Raw genomic sequence first — 17,677 nt, forward strand, 5'->3', positions numbered from 1 at the left:
TGAGGTCCCGGAGGACTGGAGAATTGCTAATGTTGTCCCCTTGTTTAAGAAGGGTAGCAGGGATAATCCAGGTAATTATAGACCGGTGAGCCTGACGTCAGTGGTAGGGAAGCTGCTGGAGAAGATACTGAGGGATAGGATCTATTCCCATTTGGAAGAAAATGGGCTCATCAGTGATAGGCAACATGGTTTTGTGCAGGGAAGGTCATGTCTTACCAACTTAATAGAATTCTTTGAGGAAGTGACAAAGTTGATTGATGACGGAAGGGCTGTCGATGTCATATACATGGACTTCAGTAAGGCGTTTGATAAGGTTCCCCATGGCAGGCTGATGGAGAAAGTGAAGGCGCTTGGGGTCCAAGGTGTACTAGCTCGATGGATAAAGAACTGGCTGGGCAACAGGAGACAGAGAGTAGCAGTAGAAGGGAGTTTCTCAAAATGGAGACGTGTGACCAGTGGTGTTCCACAGGGATCCGTGCTGGGACCACTGTTGTTTGTGATATACATTAATGATTTGGAGGAAAGTATAGGTGGACTGATTAGCAAATTTGCAGACGACACTAAGATTGGTGGAGTAGCAGATAGTGAAGGGGACTGTCAGAGAATACAGCAGAATATAGATAGATTGGAGAGTTGGGCAGAGAAATGGCAGATGGAGTTCAATCAGGGCAAATGCGAGGTGATGCATTTTGGAAGATCCAATTCAAGAGCGAACTATACAGTAAATGGAAAAGTCCTGGGGAAAATTGATGTCCAGAGAGATTTGGGTGTTCAGGTCCACTGTTCCCTGAAGGTGGCAACGCAGGTAAATAGCGTGGTCAAGAAGGCATACGGCATGCTTTCCTTCATCGGACGGGGCATTGAGTACAAGAGTTGGCAGGTCATGTTACAGTTGTATAGGACTTTGGTTCGGCCACATTTGGAATACTGCGTACAGTTCTGGTCGCCACATTATCAAAAGGATGTGGATGCTTTGGAAAGGGTGCAGAGGAGGTTCACCAGGATGTTGCCTGGTATGGAGGGCGCTAGCTATGAAGAGAGGTTGAGTAGATTAGGATTATTTTCATTAGAAAGACGGAGGTTGAGGGGGGACCTGATTGAGGTGTACAAAATCATGAGAGGTATAGACAGGGTGGATAGCAAGAAGCTTTTTCCAGAGTGGGGGTTTCAATTACTAGAGGACACGAGTTCAAAGTGAAAGGGGAAAAGTTTAGGGGGGATATGCGTGGAAAGTTCTTTACGCAGAGGGTGGTGGGCACCTGGAACGCATTGCCAGCGGAGGTGGTAGATGCGGGCACGATGGAGTCTTTTAAGATGTATCTAGACAGATACATGAATGGGCAGGAAGAAAAGAGATACAGAAGCTTAGAAAATAGGCGACATATTTAGAGAGAGGATCTGGATCGGCGCAGGCTTGGAGGGCCGAAGGGCCTGTTCCTGTGCTGTAATTATCTTTGTTCTTTGTTTGTTCTTTGATACATTTCATCTGGCCCTGGTGATTTATCAACTTTCAAGGATGCTAATCCCATGAATACTTCCTCTCTCGCTATGTTTTTCACACTCTTGCTCCTGAACTACAATATCACCATCCCCTTTTGTGAAAACAAGCATTATTAAACATTCATTAAGAACCATACCAATATTTTCCGCTCCTACACATTGGTTACCTTTTTGGTCTTTTATGGGTTCTACTCTCTCCTTAGTTATCCCTTTACTCTTAATGTATTGATGAAACATCTTTGGATTCACCTTGATTTTGCTTGCCAATATTCTTTCAAGCCCTCTCTTTGCTTCCCTAATTTCCTGTTTGATTTCACCCCTCCACTTTCTATATTCCTCTCGGCTTTCTGTCGTATTGAGTTCTTGGACATAAGCTTTCCTGTTCTGCCTTAACTTACCCTGTAGGGTCCTTGACATCCATGGGGCTCTAGATTTGGCCGTCTTGCCCTTTTTCTTTGTGGGACGTCACTGTCTGCGACTTGTTTGGCAGCTGCCAGTAGTGAAGAATGGCGCTGCTCAATTTATCACAAAAGCAAAAACAAATGAAACCGAAATGCTCACAGTGGCTGCGATCGCCTCCTGCATCCCACCCCCAACAGTACCCCTCTCCCTCCTGCCATCGCGCTTCTCTTCACGGTTGCCTCCCGCACTCGTCTGCTGGCTGCTCGCTCCCCGCCTCACCACTTCTCCCACCTCGGCCGCTCGCTCCCCGCTCCCTCCCGCTCGCAGTCTCCCTCCCCTCCCCTGCCGATCTTGTCACTCTCTCTCTCTCTCTCTCTCCACTGCTTCCCCCATGCGGAGAAGAGAGGCGGCGATCGCGGGAGGAAGCGGGGACCAGAAGTGGGAGGGAGCAGAGGCAGGGCAGAGTGGGGAGAGGTGGCGAGGCAGACACCGAGCGGCCAAGGTGAAAGAAGTGGCGAAGTGGGGAGCGAGTGGCGAGCAGGCGTTGCAGTACGTGATGACCTTTTTGCGCGCTTGCACAAATTAGTGCTGGCAAGACAGGTGCTGACATTGGCTGCACATGCGCAGCACCAGACTGACAGCAAGGGTCGGTTCTGCACATGTGAGTAGCTGGGAGCGCTCTGATGACATCGGCGCCGAGCTGCATTGTCGGGAGTCACTTTGTAAAAAATTATCATTCAACATAGTATGTTGGTGTGACAACGTTCTCAGACATCACTCACTGAGGGGATGTCTCAATAAGCAAACTGCAAATTATTCTTCCAGCAATTTAGGTTCATTATTTTTAATCTCCGCTCCAAACTTTAGAAATTGCTCCAAAATGTCTGGTGATTATTTACGTAAAGTCTCCTCATCCTAGTACTTTGTCAGTTCAGTTGAACAGAATGAAGACTTCCATGCACTGTCTCAACACATCTTCAAGACTGCATTTTTGTTTCAGTTTCCCCTCATAGATTTTCCGCCATTCTCTCTCAAGTTTCTGGCGCACATTAGATTCAGTAGCCTGAACAGAAAGGGCAACATTGACACCCACGGCTTCATTCGGTGCCCAACAAACACACAGTATGAACGAGAGTTGGAGAATGACGAAGTGCAAAAGTAACAGCAGAAAGGCAGCAGAAGGGATTTCAGTGTAAAGATCCACGACCCCGATACGTTACAGCTGCACGCTGAACCCAAGACATTTATAATTCAACGGAAGGAAGAAAGCACCTTTCACACAGGAAAACAGCTCAAGACATTTCACAGTCAGGAGCCTGACACAAGCAGAAGTTGAAGCATTATCAAAGATATTAGTTCAAAGGGGACTGCTGAAGTCTAAGCAGGTTAGGGAGGCAGTTGCAGATGGTGGGTCAGCCACTGACGTTCCAGAGTCGGAGAAGGCACTGTCGACCAGTTTGGAAAAGCAGATTGTACGAGTCGCAACGTTGGATGGGGGAATGTTTGCAGAAATTGAGGGGGGGGGGGGGGAATTGCGGGGGATGGGGGCTGGTGGTGCTGCCAGGCACGGGGGAGGGGGGGGGGATGCAGTGAGGGTGAGGCTCTGGAGGGCTTCGTAGAAGATGATGAGGAGTTTGAAGTGGATAACTGCCAGGTGGAGGAGGGATGGGGAGCTGGGGATCTGGCAAAGGTCAGCCGGATGGGTGAGGGAAGGTCGACTAAGGCACTTTGAGTGTGTTAGGATCCCTGGAAACAGAATTTTGAATGAGTCGGAGTTTTATGTGGGGTGGAACTCAGGAAACAAACTGATACAAAGGACACTACAAAAAATAAAGTGATATCTCCCAATGATGTTTAATTGTTCGAGATGATACACACATACAGTCTAAGGGTTTAAGAAGCATCAGTCTGCATTATTATTTGGTACAAACAGGTTCCAACACCTCGGAAATCTATCAGTACATCCTAAAGCAGAGGGAGGTTTATTCCAAGTGACATTAACAGTACCATACCATGAAAGAAACTTGAACAAAGTTTTGAACTGCACATCTGTACGTCACCTTTATTTTTAAATGCCACCAGAGGGTTTTCTGTTTTTAAGAACTTCTCCTACCAACGTTTCTTAAAATAAATGTATTCTAATGTATATAGAAATTATATATCTCGAAAAATAATTGTTACTACATAATTCACCATGACATGATTGAATTTATCCACTGAATTGTCTTTTTTGTTTCATAATCTGTTCAATAAAACAAATGGGATAAAAATCAGGCAAATTCTACGAGAACAGATTAACCTCTCTGCGAGATATTACCAGGCAGTGAAGGTGAAGGTTAGGCCCGTTTTCTTTCCCCGTCATCAGTTCAATCCATTTTCCAAAATAAAGCTGAATTTGGAAGCAAATTGCTCACAATAATCCCTGATTGTCACCTTCGTGTGTTGTCAGAAAATCTGAACAATCCCATTTCCAACAGTTGTCAGATAAAGAGAGAACAAGAAAGACCAACAGGGTGTCCTGGGTCATCTTAAATTGTTCTCATTTAAAATTAAACACAAAGTGAGCTGAGTTTTGACAGCTTCACTTATCACCTGAGTTTTGTTTATATTTACTAACGAGAATATTGCTGTTTTCTTACAGCTATGAGACAGAGAGACAGACACAGAGACACACAGACATACACGCAGACAGAGACATGTACACACAGGTATAGAGACACAGACGCACACACACACACAGCAACAAGTGCAGAGAGACATGCACACATATACAGAGATGCACAGACGCAGACGGAAAGACACAGACGTAAACACACAGAGCCACAAAGAGACACACACATGCACACATACACACAAACAGAGAGACAGACCCACAGATACGTGTTCAGGAACCAAGCACCAAACAACAAATTAATTGTGTACATTGGACCCTTTGCACAGGAAAAACTAGTGCTGTCAGGCATGAACAAGCCCGTCCACTTCCCTCACTCGTGTCAGGCAACATGAGTCTTCCCAGGGAGCCAAACCACAATTCTAATCTGCAGTTTGCCAAATCCTAGGTACCAGTGATGCCAGACTAACAGCTTGCTTCATGTTGTCAATGTACAGAATCCTCTCCAGTTCTTCCAAAACCTCGGATAATTTCGCAGTGTTGCTCAAGCTCAGGATGAGCCCAAGTATAGCGAACTGCAATATCCCCTTTCCAGTACTGACAGATGCCAGATACCTCCAAACTGTGCATCTTGCATGTCATCTTCCACAGTATTGCCAGTTTAAAAATTGCAAGACATAAAAGAATACATATGAAATATAAAGGCCACACCAAGCGTCAGTCCAGGCTCAGCTGATAGCAATCCTGCCGATGTTCAAGCCCAGCTCCAGGCACAAGTACATAATCCGGACTGACACTCCAGTGCAGAACTGAAGGAAGTGTTGCACTGTCGGAAGTGCCATCTTTGAGTAAGGGACATTAAACTGAGGCCCCGTTGCCCTCTTAGGAGGACATACAGTGCTATCAGAGAAAGATCGGGGGAGTTCTTCCTCATGTCCTTGAGCCAATATTTATCCTTCAACCAACATCACTAAAACAGATGATCTGTTCAGTATGCTGTTGCTGTTTGTAGAAGCTTGCTGTGCACAAATTGACGCTGCATTTTCCTACATTACAACAGTGACTCCACTTCAAAGGTACGCAGTGAAGCACTTTGGGACATCCTGAGGCCCTGAAAGTTGCTGCAGGAATGTAAGTTGTTCTTCCAGTTTTCATTTAAGAGTGGACAGATTGTGGGATTCAAACGGCAAAGCACCAGACAAAATCCCGGAATACATTTTAATAAAAATGGGATCTGACTTGTTCAGTCATTGTACATGAATGGCCCTGACTTTAGGTTCTTGCGTAACATCAACTTGATGATTGCTAAAAAGTAGCGACACCTCTGATTACATGTCAGAAATCTCATGGGAGGTCCTAACATTCTCTGGACGGATCCAGTCACGGGCAATTTCCTCAGTCAGGGGTTCTGTCAAAGTTCCAGGGGCTGATTGTGAGAGCCACTGAAGAATTCTTTGCGAGTTTGGCTAGTTTATGCCTTGTCTGTCACAATTTGTGTCCGTCACGCAGTTTATGTCTGTGTCATTCTCTCATTTAGTCTGCTTCATATCATATTCCTGAAAGAGCAACAATTCTGTCCACGCGACGAAGTTTACCAGTAAAGAATGAGAAACGGAAACACTCAAAAAAAAATTTAAATCCTTTCAAAAGACATTTATTTCTCAGCAGCAGAACTAACTAATTAGCTCGGAGACCTCAGCCTCACTGTGAAGTCTGGGGTTGGAATGAAAGTGTTCCCAGATGCGCAGCTATGGGATACACCTGTGCCGACAATTCCCAGGATGGAATGGTCACGAGCGTGTCCATTGTGGGGAAATTGCAGCATCATTCAAATTCTGTCAGAGCTAAACCTCAACATGGCCAGCAAGGTGAAACAGTTCCCTCTTAAGTTGCAAATAGATATAGTAAAATGTCCCAGGGAGTCGTATCAGACATAAATGGGCACCAAGTCAGATGAGCAGACTTGAGAACACTTGGCCAAAAGTTTGGTCAAAGAGGTGGGTTTCAAAGAGCTTCTTAAAGGGGGAGAGAGAGAGGCAGAGAGGTTTAAGGAGGGAATTCCAGAGCTAAGGGCTCAGGCAGCTGAAGGCACTACCACCAATGGTGTAGCAATTAAAATCGAGCATGTTCCAGAATTATAAGAGCACTGAGTTCTCAGAGAGTTATAGAGCTGGAGGAGGTTACAGAGATAGGGAGGGGCAAAGCAATAGAGGGATTTCAAAACAAGGATGAGAATTTCAAATTTGAGGTGTTTGGGGACCAGGAGCCAATGTACGCCAGCAAGTGAGCAGAGAGGTGAGGGTGAACTGAGTGAGCAGAGAGGTGAGGGTGAACTGAGTGAGCAGAGAGGTGAGAGTGAACTGAGTGAGCACAGAGGTGAGGGTGAACTGAGTGAGCAGAGAGGTGAGGGTGAACTGGACTTGGTGCAAGTCAGGATACAGTGAGCAAAGTTTTGTATGAACTTAAGTTGATGTAGGATGGAAGCTGGGAGCCCAGCCAGGAAAGCTCGATGACCTTTATCAAACCCATGACCTCTACCACCTAGAAGGACAAGGGCAGCAGTCACATGTCACCGTTCCTTCGTTGTCGCTGGTTCAAAAACTGGAACTCCCTCTCTTAACAGCATTGTGGGCGTACCTACACCACAGGGACTGCAGCGGTTCAAGAAGGCAGCTCACCACCACCTTCTCAAGGGCAACAAGAAATGGGCAATAAATGCTGGCCTGGCCCGACGATGCCCACATCCCATGAATGAATAAAAAATAAGCCTGGGGTGGGGGGGGCATTAGAATAGTCTGACAAAGCTAATAATACAATGAGACCTTTCAAGTCATTCACAGTAACATTTCAAATCCAATTAGCTCTTTTTTAAACATTGTTATTGCATCAACGGTAAGTTGTTTGACAAAGACTTAAACGAAAGACAAGTTGTCTTTGTTTCACTCCTGTTGCTCTGTACTACAAAGGGCCTTGGAGACGGAATCAGTTTGTCCAACAGGAAGATGCAATTAATAAAACGAAGCTGAGCCAAACGCTGTTGACCTTGCCCTGTACTGCAGAGGAAGATGGGGGTGAGCCTTTGTGTAATTGTTCCAATTTGATTTTGACGAATGGCAGTCTTTCAGTTCATTAACCATAAACGACCTCAACACACGGCTGAGCAGGAAATTAAGTCTGTCATCCCAATGAACTGAACCAGCGAAAAGCAAAAACAAACAGTTTACAATGTATTTTTTTTTCTTTTTAATTCAGCATTGTGCAGGTAGGGATATGGATCCAGGGAGAAGTCCACTCACTCAATGCCCTTCGCTTTGCATTCCCAAACATGAGTGTTTGAGGTGGACACCTCCGCTCAACCACTGTGTCACTGCCACATGCGAGTGACTTCAATCAGTTTCCCAACCTGCAGTAAAACTTGAGCAGCTCCCACAATTCCCAGTGGCGGGACTGGGTCGGGCAGTTGTCCCAATTGGCTCCTCTCGATTTTCCCAGCCCCCCTCCAAGCCCACCATCTTGGGGCCGGGAGAATTCAGCCCATTGTATTCATTTCTGGGCACCACACGTCAGGAAGGTTGTCAGGGCCTTGGAGAGAGTGCGGAGATTTACTTGAATGATATTAGGGATGGGGGACCTCAGTTATGTGGAGAGACTGGAGAAGCTGGGATTGTTCTCCTTAGAGCAGAGAAGAATATGGGGGGGGGACTTTATAGAGGTTGTCAGAATGATGAAACGTTTCATAGAGTACAAAGCGAGAAACTGTTTCCACTGGCAGAAGGGTCAGTCACCAGTGGAAATAGATTTTCGATGATTGGTGAAAGAACCAGAGGGAGATGAGGAGAATATTTTTTACGCAGTGAGTTGTTCTGATCTGGAATGTGCTGCCTGAAAGGGCGATGGAAGTGGATTCAATAGTAACTTTCAAAAGGGGAAGTGGACAAATACTTGTACAAGAAAAATTTGCAGGGATGTGGGGAAAGAGCAATCCTTAGTTCACTGTTAAGATTATGATGGGGGATTAAACAGTGCATTGGGTTAAAATACTGGCCTTTATACTTCTGGGATCTAGCTTTGATCCCACCCAGATTGTTGCAATGTTGGCTATGAGTAAAATTGAAATTGTCCTGCACTAGTTCCTGATGGACGCACGCCCACAGACCTCACACTGATTGGAATCTTGCTCAAATAGGCTATGTAAAATGATCAAGTGGGAAATGGTAAAATTCACCCAGGCGCATCAGGGAGTTCTGTTGTCAGGTTGGGCTGAAGACACACGCAAACCAGTCCAGAAAACTAGCATAACCTGACTAACTTCATCAATTTGCTGACGAGTTAACACCAGGCAATTTGCGAAGTGAAATACTTACACAGGCTTTGTATTTGAAATTATTTCGCATTAAAAATGTTGGTTTGTGTAATTTCAAGTACTTTAATGCTTCACATTTAGATTTTAATTTTAACCAGAAGAGTGACATTTTATGTTTTCAACAAACCAACCAAACATGGATTCTGGAAAGTTACCTCAACAGTAGCAGCCCTGGTACTCATTCAGTTCAAAGAAATTGTTTCCTCATCGAAGCAACTCCCCACCCTCTCACACACTCTGTTCCCCATCCAACTCCCCACCCTCTCACACACTCTGTTCCCCATCCAACTCCCCACCCTCTCACACACTCTGTTCCCCATCCAACTCCCCACCCTCTCACACACACACTGTACCCCATCCAACTCCTCACCCTCTCACACACTCTGTTCCCCATCCAACTCCCCACCCTCTCACACACACACTGTACCCCATCCAACTCCCCACCCTCTCACACACTCTGTTCCCCATCCAACTCCCCACCCTCTCACACACACACTGTACCCCATCCAACTCCTCACCCTCTCACACACTCTGTTCCCCATCCAACTCCCCACCCTCTCACACACACACTGTACCCCATCCAACTCCTCACCCTCTCACACACTCTGTACCCCATCCAACTCCTCACCCTCTCACACACACACTGTTCCCCATCCAACTCCCCACCCTCTCACACACTCTGTTCCCCATCCAACTCCCCACCCTCTAACACACACTGTACCCCATCCAACTCCCCACCCTCTCACACACTCTGTTCCCCATCCAACTCCCCACCCTCTCACACACACACTGTACCCCATCCAACTCCCCACCCTCTCACACACACTGTTCCCCATCCAACTCCCCACCCTCTCACACACTCTGTTCCCCATCCAACTCCCCACCCTCTCACACACACACTGTTCCCCATCCAACTCCCCACCCTCTCACACACTCTGTTCCCCATCCAACTCCCCACCCTCTCACACACACACTGTACCCCATCCAACTCCCCACCCTCTCACACACTCTGTTCCCCATCCAACTCCCCACCCTCTCACACACACACTGTACCCCATCCAACTCCCCACCCTCTCACACACACTGTACCCCATCCAACTCCCCACCCTCTCACACACACACTGTACCCCATCCAACTCCCCACCCTCTCACACACACTGTACCCCATCCAACTCCCCACCCTCTCACACTCACACTGTGCCCCATCCAACTCCCCACCCTCTCACACACACTGTACCTCATCCAACTCCCCACCCTCTCACACTCACACTGTGCCCCATCCAACTCCCCACCCTCTCACATGCACACTGAACCCCATACAACTCTTCACCCTCTCACATTCACACTGTGCCCCATCCAACTCTTCACCCTCTCCCACACACACTGTTCCCCATCCAACTCCCCACCCTCTCACACACACTGTACCCCATCCAACTCCCCACCCTCTCACACACACTGTACCCCATCCAGCTCCCCACCCTCTCACACACACTGTTCCCCATCCAACTCCCCACCCTCTCACACACACTGTACCCCATCCAACTCCCCACCCTCTCACACTCACACTGAACCCCATCCAACTCCCCACCCTCTCACACTTACTGTACCCCATCCAACTCCCCACCCTCTCACACTCACACTGAACCCCATCCAACTCCCCACCCTCTCACACTCACACTGAACCCCATCCAACTCCCCATCCTCTCACATGCTCACTGTACCCCATCCAACTCTTCACCCTCTCCCACACACACTGTTCCCCATCCAACACCCCACCCTCTCACACACACTGTACCCCATCCAACTCCCACCCTCTCACACTCACACTGTACCCCATCCAACTCCCCACCCTCTCACACTCACACTGTACCCCATCCAACTCCCCACCCTCTCACACTCACACTGTGCCCCATCCAACTCCCCACCCTCTCACGTGCACACTGAACCCCATACAACTCTTCACCCTCTCACACTCACACTGTGCCCCATCCAACTCCCCACCCTCTCACACACACACTGTGCCCCATCCAACTCCCCACCCTCTCACACTCACACTGAACCCCATACAACTCCCCACTCCCTCCCACACACACTGTTCCCCATCCAACTCCCCACCCTCTCACACACACACTGTGCCCCATCCAACTCCCCACCCTCTCACACTCACACTGAACCCCATACAACTCCCCACTCCCTCCCAAACACACTGTACCCCATCCAACTCCCCCCCCCCTCTCACACTCACACTGGACCCCATCCAACATCCCATCCTTTCCCCTCCCAATTCATCTTAGCAGTCTTCTTCCCCTTCAGTTCCACCAGGGACCTTTCTCCTTTTCAACCCAGTAAAACTGATACAAATCTTGCATTCTCCAAGTTCCTGCTTGCCCTTGTTCTTGTTCTTGGGTCCCTGAAAACATTGTAACAAACATCCCTTGCTTTAATCAGCACAGACATCACTGAAAGATCACTCGGGAAGAAAATAATGTGACTCAGCCAAGTGATAAGTCATTTTGTCTACTCTCTGTCAACATTTGTCTCTACATGCCAACGCTCCATGTTTGCTAACCACAATCAGTGCAGCCTAGGCCCCTGTCCAGATCCTGATGGAGTCTGTTTTCCATTGCCCCTGATCGGGGCCCCCATATTCCCATTTTACAAAGCTGTGTTTTAGCGAGCCTGTTTAAATGGAATCGAGCGGGTGGGATGATTCCCCTTTAGAGAATATGCAGACCTAAAACTGCACCAAAAGGAAGAAAAAAAAACTGAAGTGTTATCAAGAATCTGACATCGGTAGAAGAGGCCCACAGGGGAAATCTATTTCTCTTAAGGTCAGTGCCGACCATTAAGTGTCAAATTCAATCCTGAAGGACCTGAGGTTTTAAACAATTTCATATTCATGGGCCCCACAGAGAGCTGCTATTTCTTTCATTGTATTAGTCCCATGGTGATCACCAGCCCTTCATGAATGCTGTCAGCAGCTGAAATGATTGCAAAAAAATACCTAACAAAACAAAAAATGAATAAAATATAACCCTTGATCTGAGATGCACGTCAATTTGGCCAGGCTGGCAACTCCTGATTGCAAGTCAGATAGGTTGAGAATTCAAGCCCTGAGCACATTATCTGGGCTGAGGTTGCAGCGTTCAGGCGTAGGCCCTGACTCATCGGGGAGCACTCTCGCCTCTGACTCAGAAGGTTGTGGGTTCGAGCCCATATTCTAGACTGACCCTCCCGGTGCCAATACTCAGGAGTGCTGCATTGTTGGAGGTTCCGTCTTTGGGATGAGATGTATAGTGTGGCCCCGTCTTCCCTCTTAGGTGGATGTTCCAGATCCCACAGCACTATTAGAAGAAGAGCGGGGGATTTCTCTCTGACATGCTGAGCAACAGCCAACACAAAAGCAGATCGTATCGTCATTCATTTAATTGTTATTTGTAGGTGCCTCTGTTCTGATAAGATGTTAAACTGAGGCTAAATTTAACTGTTGAAGTGGATGTAAAATTTTCCATGACACAATGTTGTTCTCCTGATTTTCTACCTCAACCTTCACCACCAAGGGTAGATTAACTGGTCATTTATCTAAAATTACTGTTTGGAATAATCTAGTTGTGTGAGACCCCTTGGGGACGAACGACCATAATATGATAGAAATCTTCATCAAGATGGAGAGTGACATAGTTGATTCTGAGACAAGGGTCCTGAATCTTAGTAAAGGAAACTACGAAGGTATGAGGCGCGAGTTGGCTACGATGGATTGGGAAACGTTACTTAAAGGTATGACGGTGAATAGGTAATGGCAAACATTTAAAGAGCACATGGATGAACTGCAACAATTGTTTATCCCTGTCTGGCACAAAAGTAAAACGGGAAAGGTAGCCAAACCATGGCTTACAAGGGAAATTAGAGACAGCATTAGATCCAAGGAAGAGGCATACAAATTCACCAGAAAAAACAACAGACCTGAAGATTGGGAGCAGTTTAGAATTCAGTAAAGGTGGACCAAGGGATTGATTAAGAAGGGGATAATAGAGTACGAGAGCAAGCTTGCGGGGAACATAAAAACTGACTGTAAAAGTTTCTAGAGGTATGCGAAGAGAAAAAGATTGGTGAAGACAAATGCAGGTCCCTTACAGTCAGAAACAGGGGAATTTATTATGGGGAATAAAGAAATGGCTGACCAACTAAATGCATACTTTGGTTCTGTCTTCACAAAGGAGGACACAAATAACATACCAGAAATGTTATGGAACACAGGGCTAAGTGAGAGAGAGGAACTAAGGCTTTCTATAGGTATATCAGGAATAAAAGAATGACTAGAGATAGGTTAGGGCCAATCAAGGATAGTAGTGGGAAGTTCTGTGTGGAATCGGAGGAGATAGGGGAAGTGTTAAATGAATATTTTTCGTCAGTATTTCCAGTGGAGAAAGAAAATGTTGTCGAGGAGAATACTGAGATACAGACTACTAGGCCAGATGGGATTGAGGTTCACAAGGAGGAGGTGTCAGCAATTTTGGAAAGTGTGAAAATAGATAAGTCCCCTGGGCCAGATGGGATTTATCCTAGGATTCTCTGGGAAGCCAGGGAGGAGATTGCAGAGCCTTTGTCCTTGATTTTTATGTCGTCATTGTCGACAGGAATAGTGCCGGAAGACTGGAGGATAGCAAATGTTGTCCCCTTGTTCAAGAAGGGGAGTAGAGACAGCCCTGGTAATTATAGACCTGTGAGCCTTACTTCGGTTGTGGGTAAAATGTTGGAAAAGGTTATAAGAGATAGGATTTATAATCATCTTGAAAAGAATAAGTTCATTAGAGATAGTCAGCACGGTTTTGTGAAGGGTAGGTCGTGCCTCACAAACCTTATTGAGTTTTTTGACAAGGTGACCAAACAGGTGGATGAGGGTAAAGCCGTGGATGTGGTCTATATGGATTTCAGTAAGGCGTTTGATAAAGTTCCCCACGGTAGGCTATTGCAGAAAATACAGAAGTATGGGATTGAAGGTGAATTAGTGCTTTGGATCAGAAATTGGCTAGCTGAAAGAAGACAGATGGTGGTGGTTGATGGTAAATGTTCATCCTGGAGTATAGTTTCTAGTGGTGTACCGCAAGGTTCTGTTTTGGGGCCACTGCTGTTTGTCATTTTTATAAATGACCTGGATGAGGGTGTAGAAGGGTGGGTTAGTAAATTTGCGGATGACACGAAGGTCGGTGGAGTTGTGGATAGTGCCGAAGGATGTTGTAGGTTACAGAGGGACATAGATAGGCTGCAGAGCTGGGCTGAGAGATGGCAAATGGAGTTTAATGCGGAAAAGTGTGAGGTGATTCACTTCGGAAGGAGTAACAGGATTGCAGAATACTGGGCTAATGGGAAGATTCTTGGTAGTGTAGATGAGCAGAGAGATCTTGGTGTCCAGGTACATAAATCCCTGAAAGTTGCCACCCAGGTTAATAGAGCTGTTAAGAAGGCATATGGTGTGTTAGCTTTTATTAGTAGGGGGATCGAGTTTAGGAGCCACGAGGTCATGCTGCAGCGGTACAGAACTCTGGTGCGGCCGCACCTGGAGTATTGCGTGCAGTTCTGGTCACCGCATTATAGGAAGGATGTGGAAGCTTTGGAAAAGGTGCAGAGGAGATTTACTAGGATGTTGCCTGGTATGGAGGGAAGGTCTTACGAGGAAAGGCTGAGAGACTTGAGGTTGTTTTCGTTAGAGAGAAGGAGGAGGAGAGGTGACTTAATAGAGACATATAAGATAATCAGAGGGTTGGACAGGGTGGATAGTGAGAGCCTTTTTCCTCGGATGGTGATGGCAAACACGAGGGGACATAGCTTTAAGTTGAGGGGTGATAGATATAGGACAGATGTCAGAGGTAGTTTCTTTACACAGAGAGTAGTAGGGGCGTGGAACGCCCTGCCTGCAACAGTAGTAGACTCGCCAACTTTAAGGGCATTTAAATGGTCATTGGATAGACATATGGATGAAAATGGAATAGTGTAGGTTAGATGGTTTCACAGGTCGGCGCAACATCGAGGGCTGAAGGGCCTGTACTGCGCTGTAATGTTCTATATTCTAACTAAAGGAAATCAGTATTAGTAGAGAAATGGTGTTGGGGAAATTGATGGGATTGAAGGCCGATAAATCCCGAGGGCCTGATGGTATGCATCCCAGAGTACTTAAGGAAGTGGCCCTAGAAATAGTAGATGCATTGGTGGTCATCTTCCAAGATTCTGAAGACTCTGGAACAGTTCCTACAGATTGGAGGGTAGCTAATGTAAGCCCACTATTTAAAAAGGGAGGTAGAGAGAAAGCAGGGAATTATAGACCAGTCAGCCTGACGTCTGTAGTGGGGAAAATTCTAGAGTCCATTATCAAAGATTTTATAGCAGAGCACTTCGAGAACAGTGGTAGAATTGGGCAGAGTCAGCATGGATTTACGAAACGGAAATCATGCTTGACAAATCTACGAGAATTCTTCGACGATGTAACTAGTAGAGTTGATGAGGGGGACCCAGTGGATGCGGTTTATTTGGACTTTCAGAAGGCTTTCGACAAAGTCCCACATTAGAGATTAGCATGTAAAATTAAAGCACATGGGATTGGGGGTAGTGTATTGCGATGGACAGAAAATTGGTTGGTGGACAGAAAACAAAGAGTAGGGATAAATGGGTCTTTTTCCAAATGGCAGGCAGTGACTAGTGGGGTATCGCAGGGATCGGTGCTAGGACCCCAGCTATTCACAATATACATTAATGATTTACATGAGGGAACTAAATGCAATATCTCCAAATTTGCAGATGACACAAAACTGGGTGGGAGGGTGACTTGTGAGGAGGATGCAGAGAGGCTTCAGGGTGATTTGAACAAGTTGAGTGAGTGGGCTAATGCATGGCAGATGCAGTATAATGTGGATAAATGTGAGGTTATCCAATCTGGTAGCAAAAACAGGAAGGCAGATTATTATCTGAATGGCTATAAACTGAGAGAGGGGAATATGCAGCGAGACCTGGGTGTTCTCGTACACCAGTCGTTGAAGGTAAGCATGCAGGTCCAGCAGGCAATAATAAAGGCAAATGGTATGTTGGCCTTCATAGCGAGAGGATTCGAGTACAGGAGCAGGGATGTCTTGCTGTAATTATACAGGGCTTTGGTGAGGCCACACCTGGAATATTGTGCGCAGTTTTGGTCTCCTTATCTGAGGAAGGATGCTCTTGCTATAGAGGGAGTGCAGCGAAGGTTTACCAGACTGATTCTTGGGATGGTGGGACTGATGTATGAGGAGAGATTGAGTCAGTTGGGATTATATTCGCTGGAGTTCAGAAGAGTGAGGGGGGGGGGGATCTCAAGTAATTCATCGCCTGTGAGGTGTTTTATGGCATCTTGACGACTTGATAAGGTGATGTAAAAATGCAAAATTGCTCTTTATTCCTTAAAACTAACAGGACACATCAGCAGCTGAGACAAAATCCATGCAGTAGATCAGATGATGATGTGGTAGAAATTTATCTTTGGTGATGTGGGGGAATGGCGGGCTGTTATATGCACCAGCTGATATTCAATTCCACTGACTGCAGTATTGTCTGGCGGATTCAATGACATCTGATAAGGTTCAATTTTAACCAAACTCGCCCAGCAGAATGTGACCAGGTTCAGGCGATGGCCAGTTTTAGACCCATCTGAATTTATGCCCCATTGACTTAACTGGAGCGTAAACCTGGGCAGGATGTCACAGGGACATTCCGAACCAAAGCCACCTGCTTCCCTCCGGGTGGGTCAGGTCTACTGGCAGATGATGGCCACGAACAACGTCTGGTTTACAGAAACGAAGGGACACCCGCTACAGTTCAGCGAGGCTGAGTGTAGACCAGGCAGGAGGGCAACTGTAGGTTTGGACCCCAAGGCTCATACAGTTTATTCTTCTTAAATTAATCATTGCTCCTCTTACACAGTTTTTCCATCTCTGCAGAGTCGTGACAGTCGAACTTTGTACACTGGGAATTTTAGCTCTAGCACAAAGGATAGTGGAAATCTAGAACTTTCTCCTCCGAAAAGCTGCTGAGGCTGGGGGCCAACTGAAAAGTTCAAAACTGAGATTTTTGTTAGTTATCGAGGTATCGAGGGATATGTAACCAAGGCCATTAAATGCGGCTAAGTCATAGAACAGGTGTGATCTATTTGAATACTGGAACAGGCTTGAGGGGCTGAATGGCCTCCTCCTGCCCCTAACACTGTTGGGTTCGATGTCACTTCACACATGGAAGAAGGGGAACCTATCACTTTAGCTGTTAGTTACAATATCCTCAGAATTTCTGTCGAGATCCTACATCAGATTCTCCAGCTGCCACAGGCACGATGCTGACTCCAAGTGAAAGCCAAAGACTAGATTGCTTCATCCCCGAAACCTACAGTGCTCGCAGTGCAGACACAGCTAAGCCAGGAAACTGCAATACATCAATGCACTCCTACACAAAATCCATGTTATCAGAATGTTGAATGGGCTCATAAAATATACATATGAATGTAAACTCCTCAAAATTCAATCGTAAAATGAAATTAGTACATGAAAAATTCAGCTACAGAGTAAAGCTGCCCCTGCACTGCCCCCTCCCAGGGCAGATATAGCACAGGTTAGATACATTCGTAAAGCTCCCTCTACACAGTCCCCATCAAACACTCCCAGGACAGGTACAGCACAGGGTTAGATACAGAGTAAAGCTCCCTCTACACTGTCCCCATCAAACACTCCCAGGACAGGTACAGAACGGGTTAGATACAGAGTAAAGCTCCCTCTACACTGTCCCCACCA

The 17,677-nt window shown here is 46.5% G+C and overlaps 1 protein-coding gene across 2 annotated transcripts in view; it reads right to left on the reverse strand.

The window, feature by feature from the left end:
* LOC137357255 (GDNF family receptor alpha-2-like) overlaps positions 1-17,677 on the reverse strand; it is a 217,401-nt gene that overhangs the window by 123,240 nt on the left and 76,484 nt on the right. The gene's annotated exons all lie outside the window — the stretch shown is intronic.

This window comes from Heterodontus francisci, chromosome 47 (genome assembly GCF_036365525.1).
Source record: "Heterodontus francisci isolate sHetFra1 chromosome 47, sHetFra1.hap1, whole genome shotgun sequence".
In the NCBI taxonomy this organism is placed as follows: Eukaryota; Metazoa; Chordata; class Chondrichthyes; order Heterodontiformes; family Heterodontidae; genus Heterodontus; species Heterodontus francisci.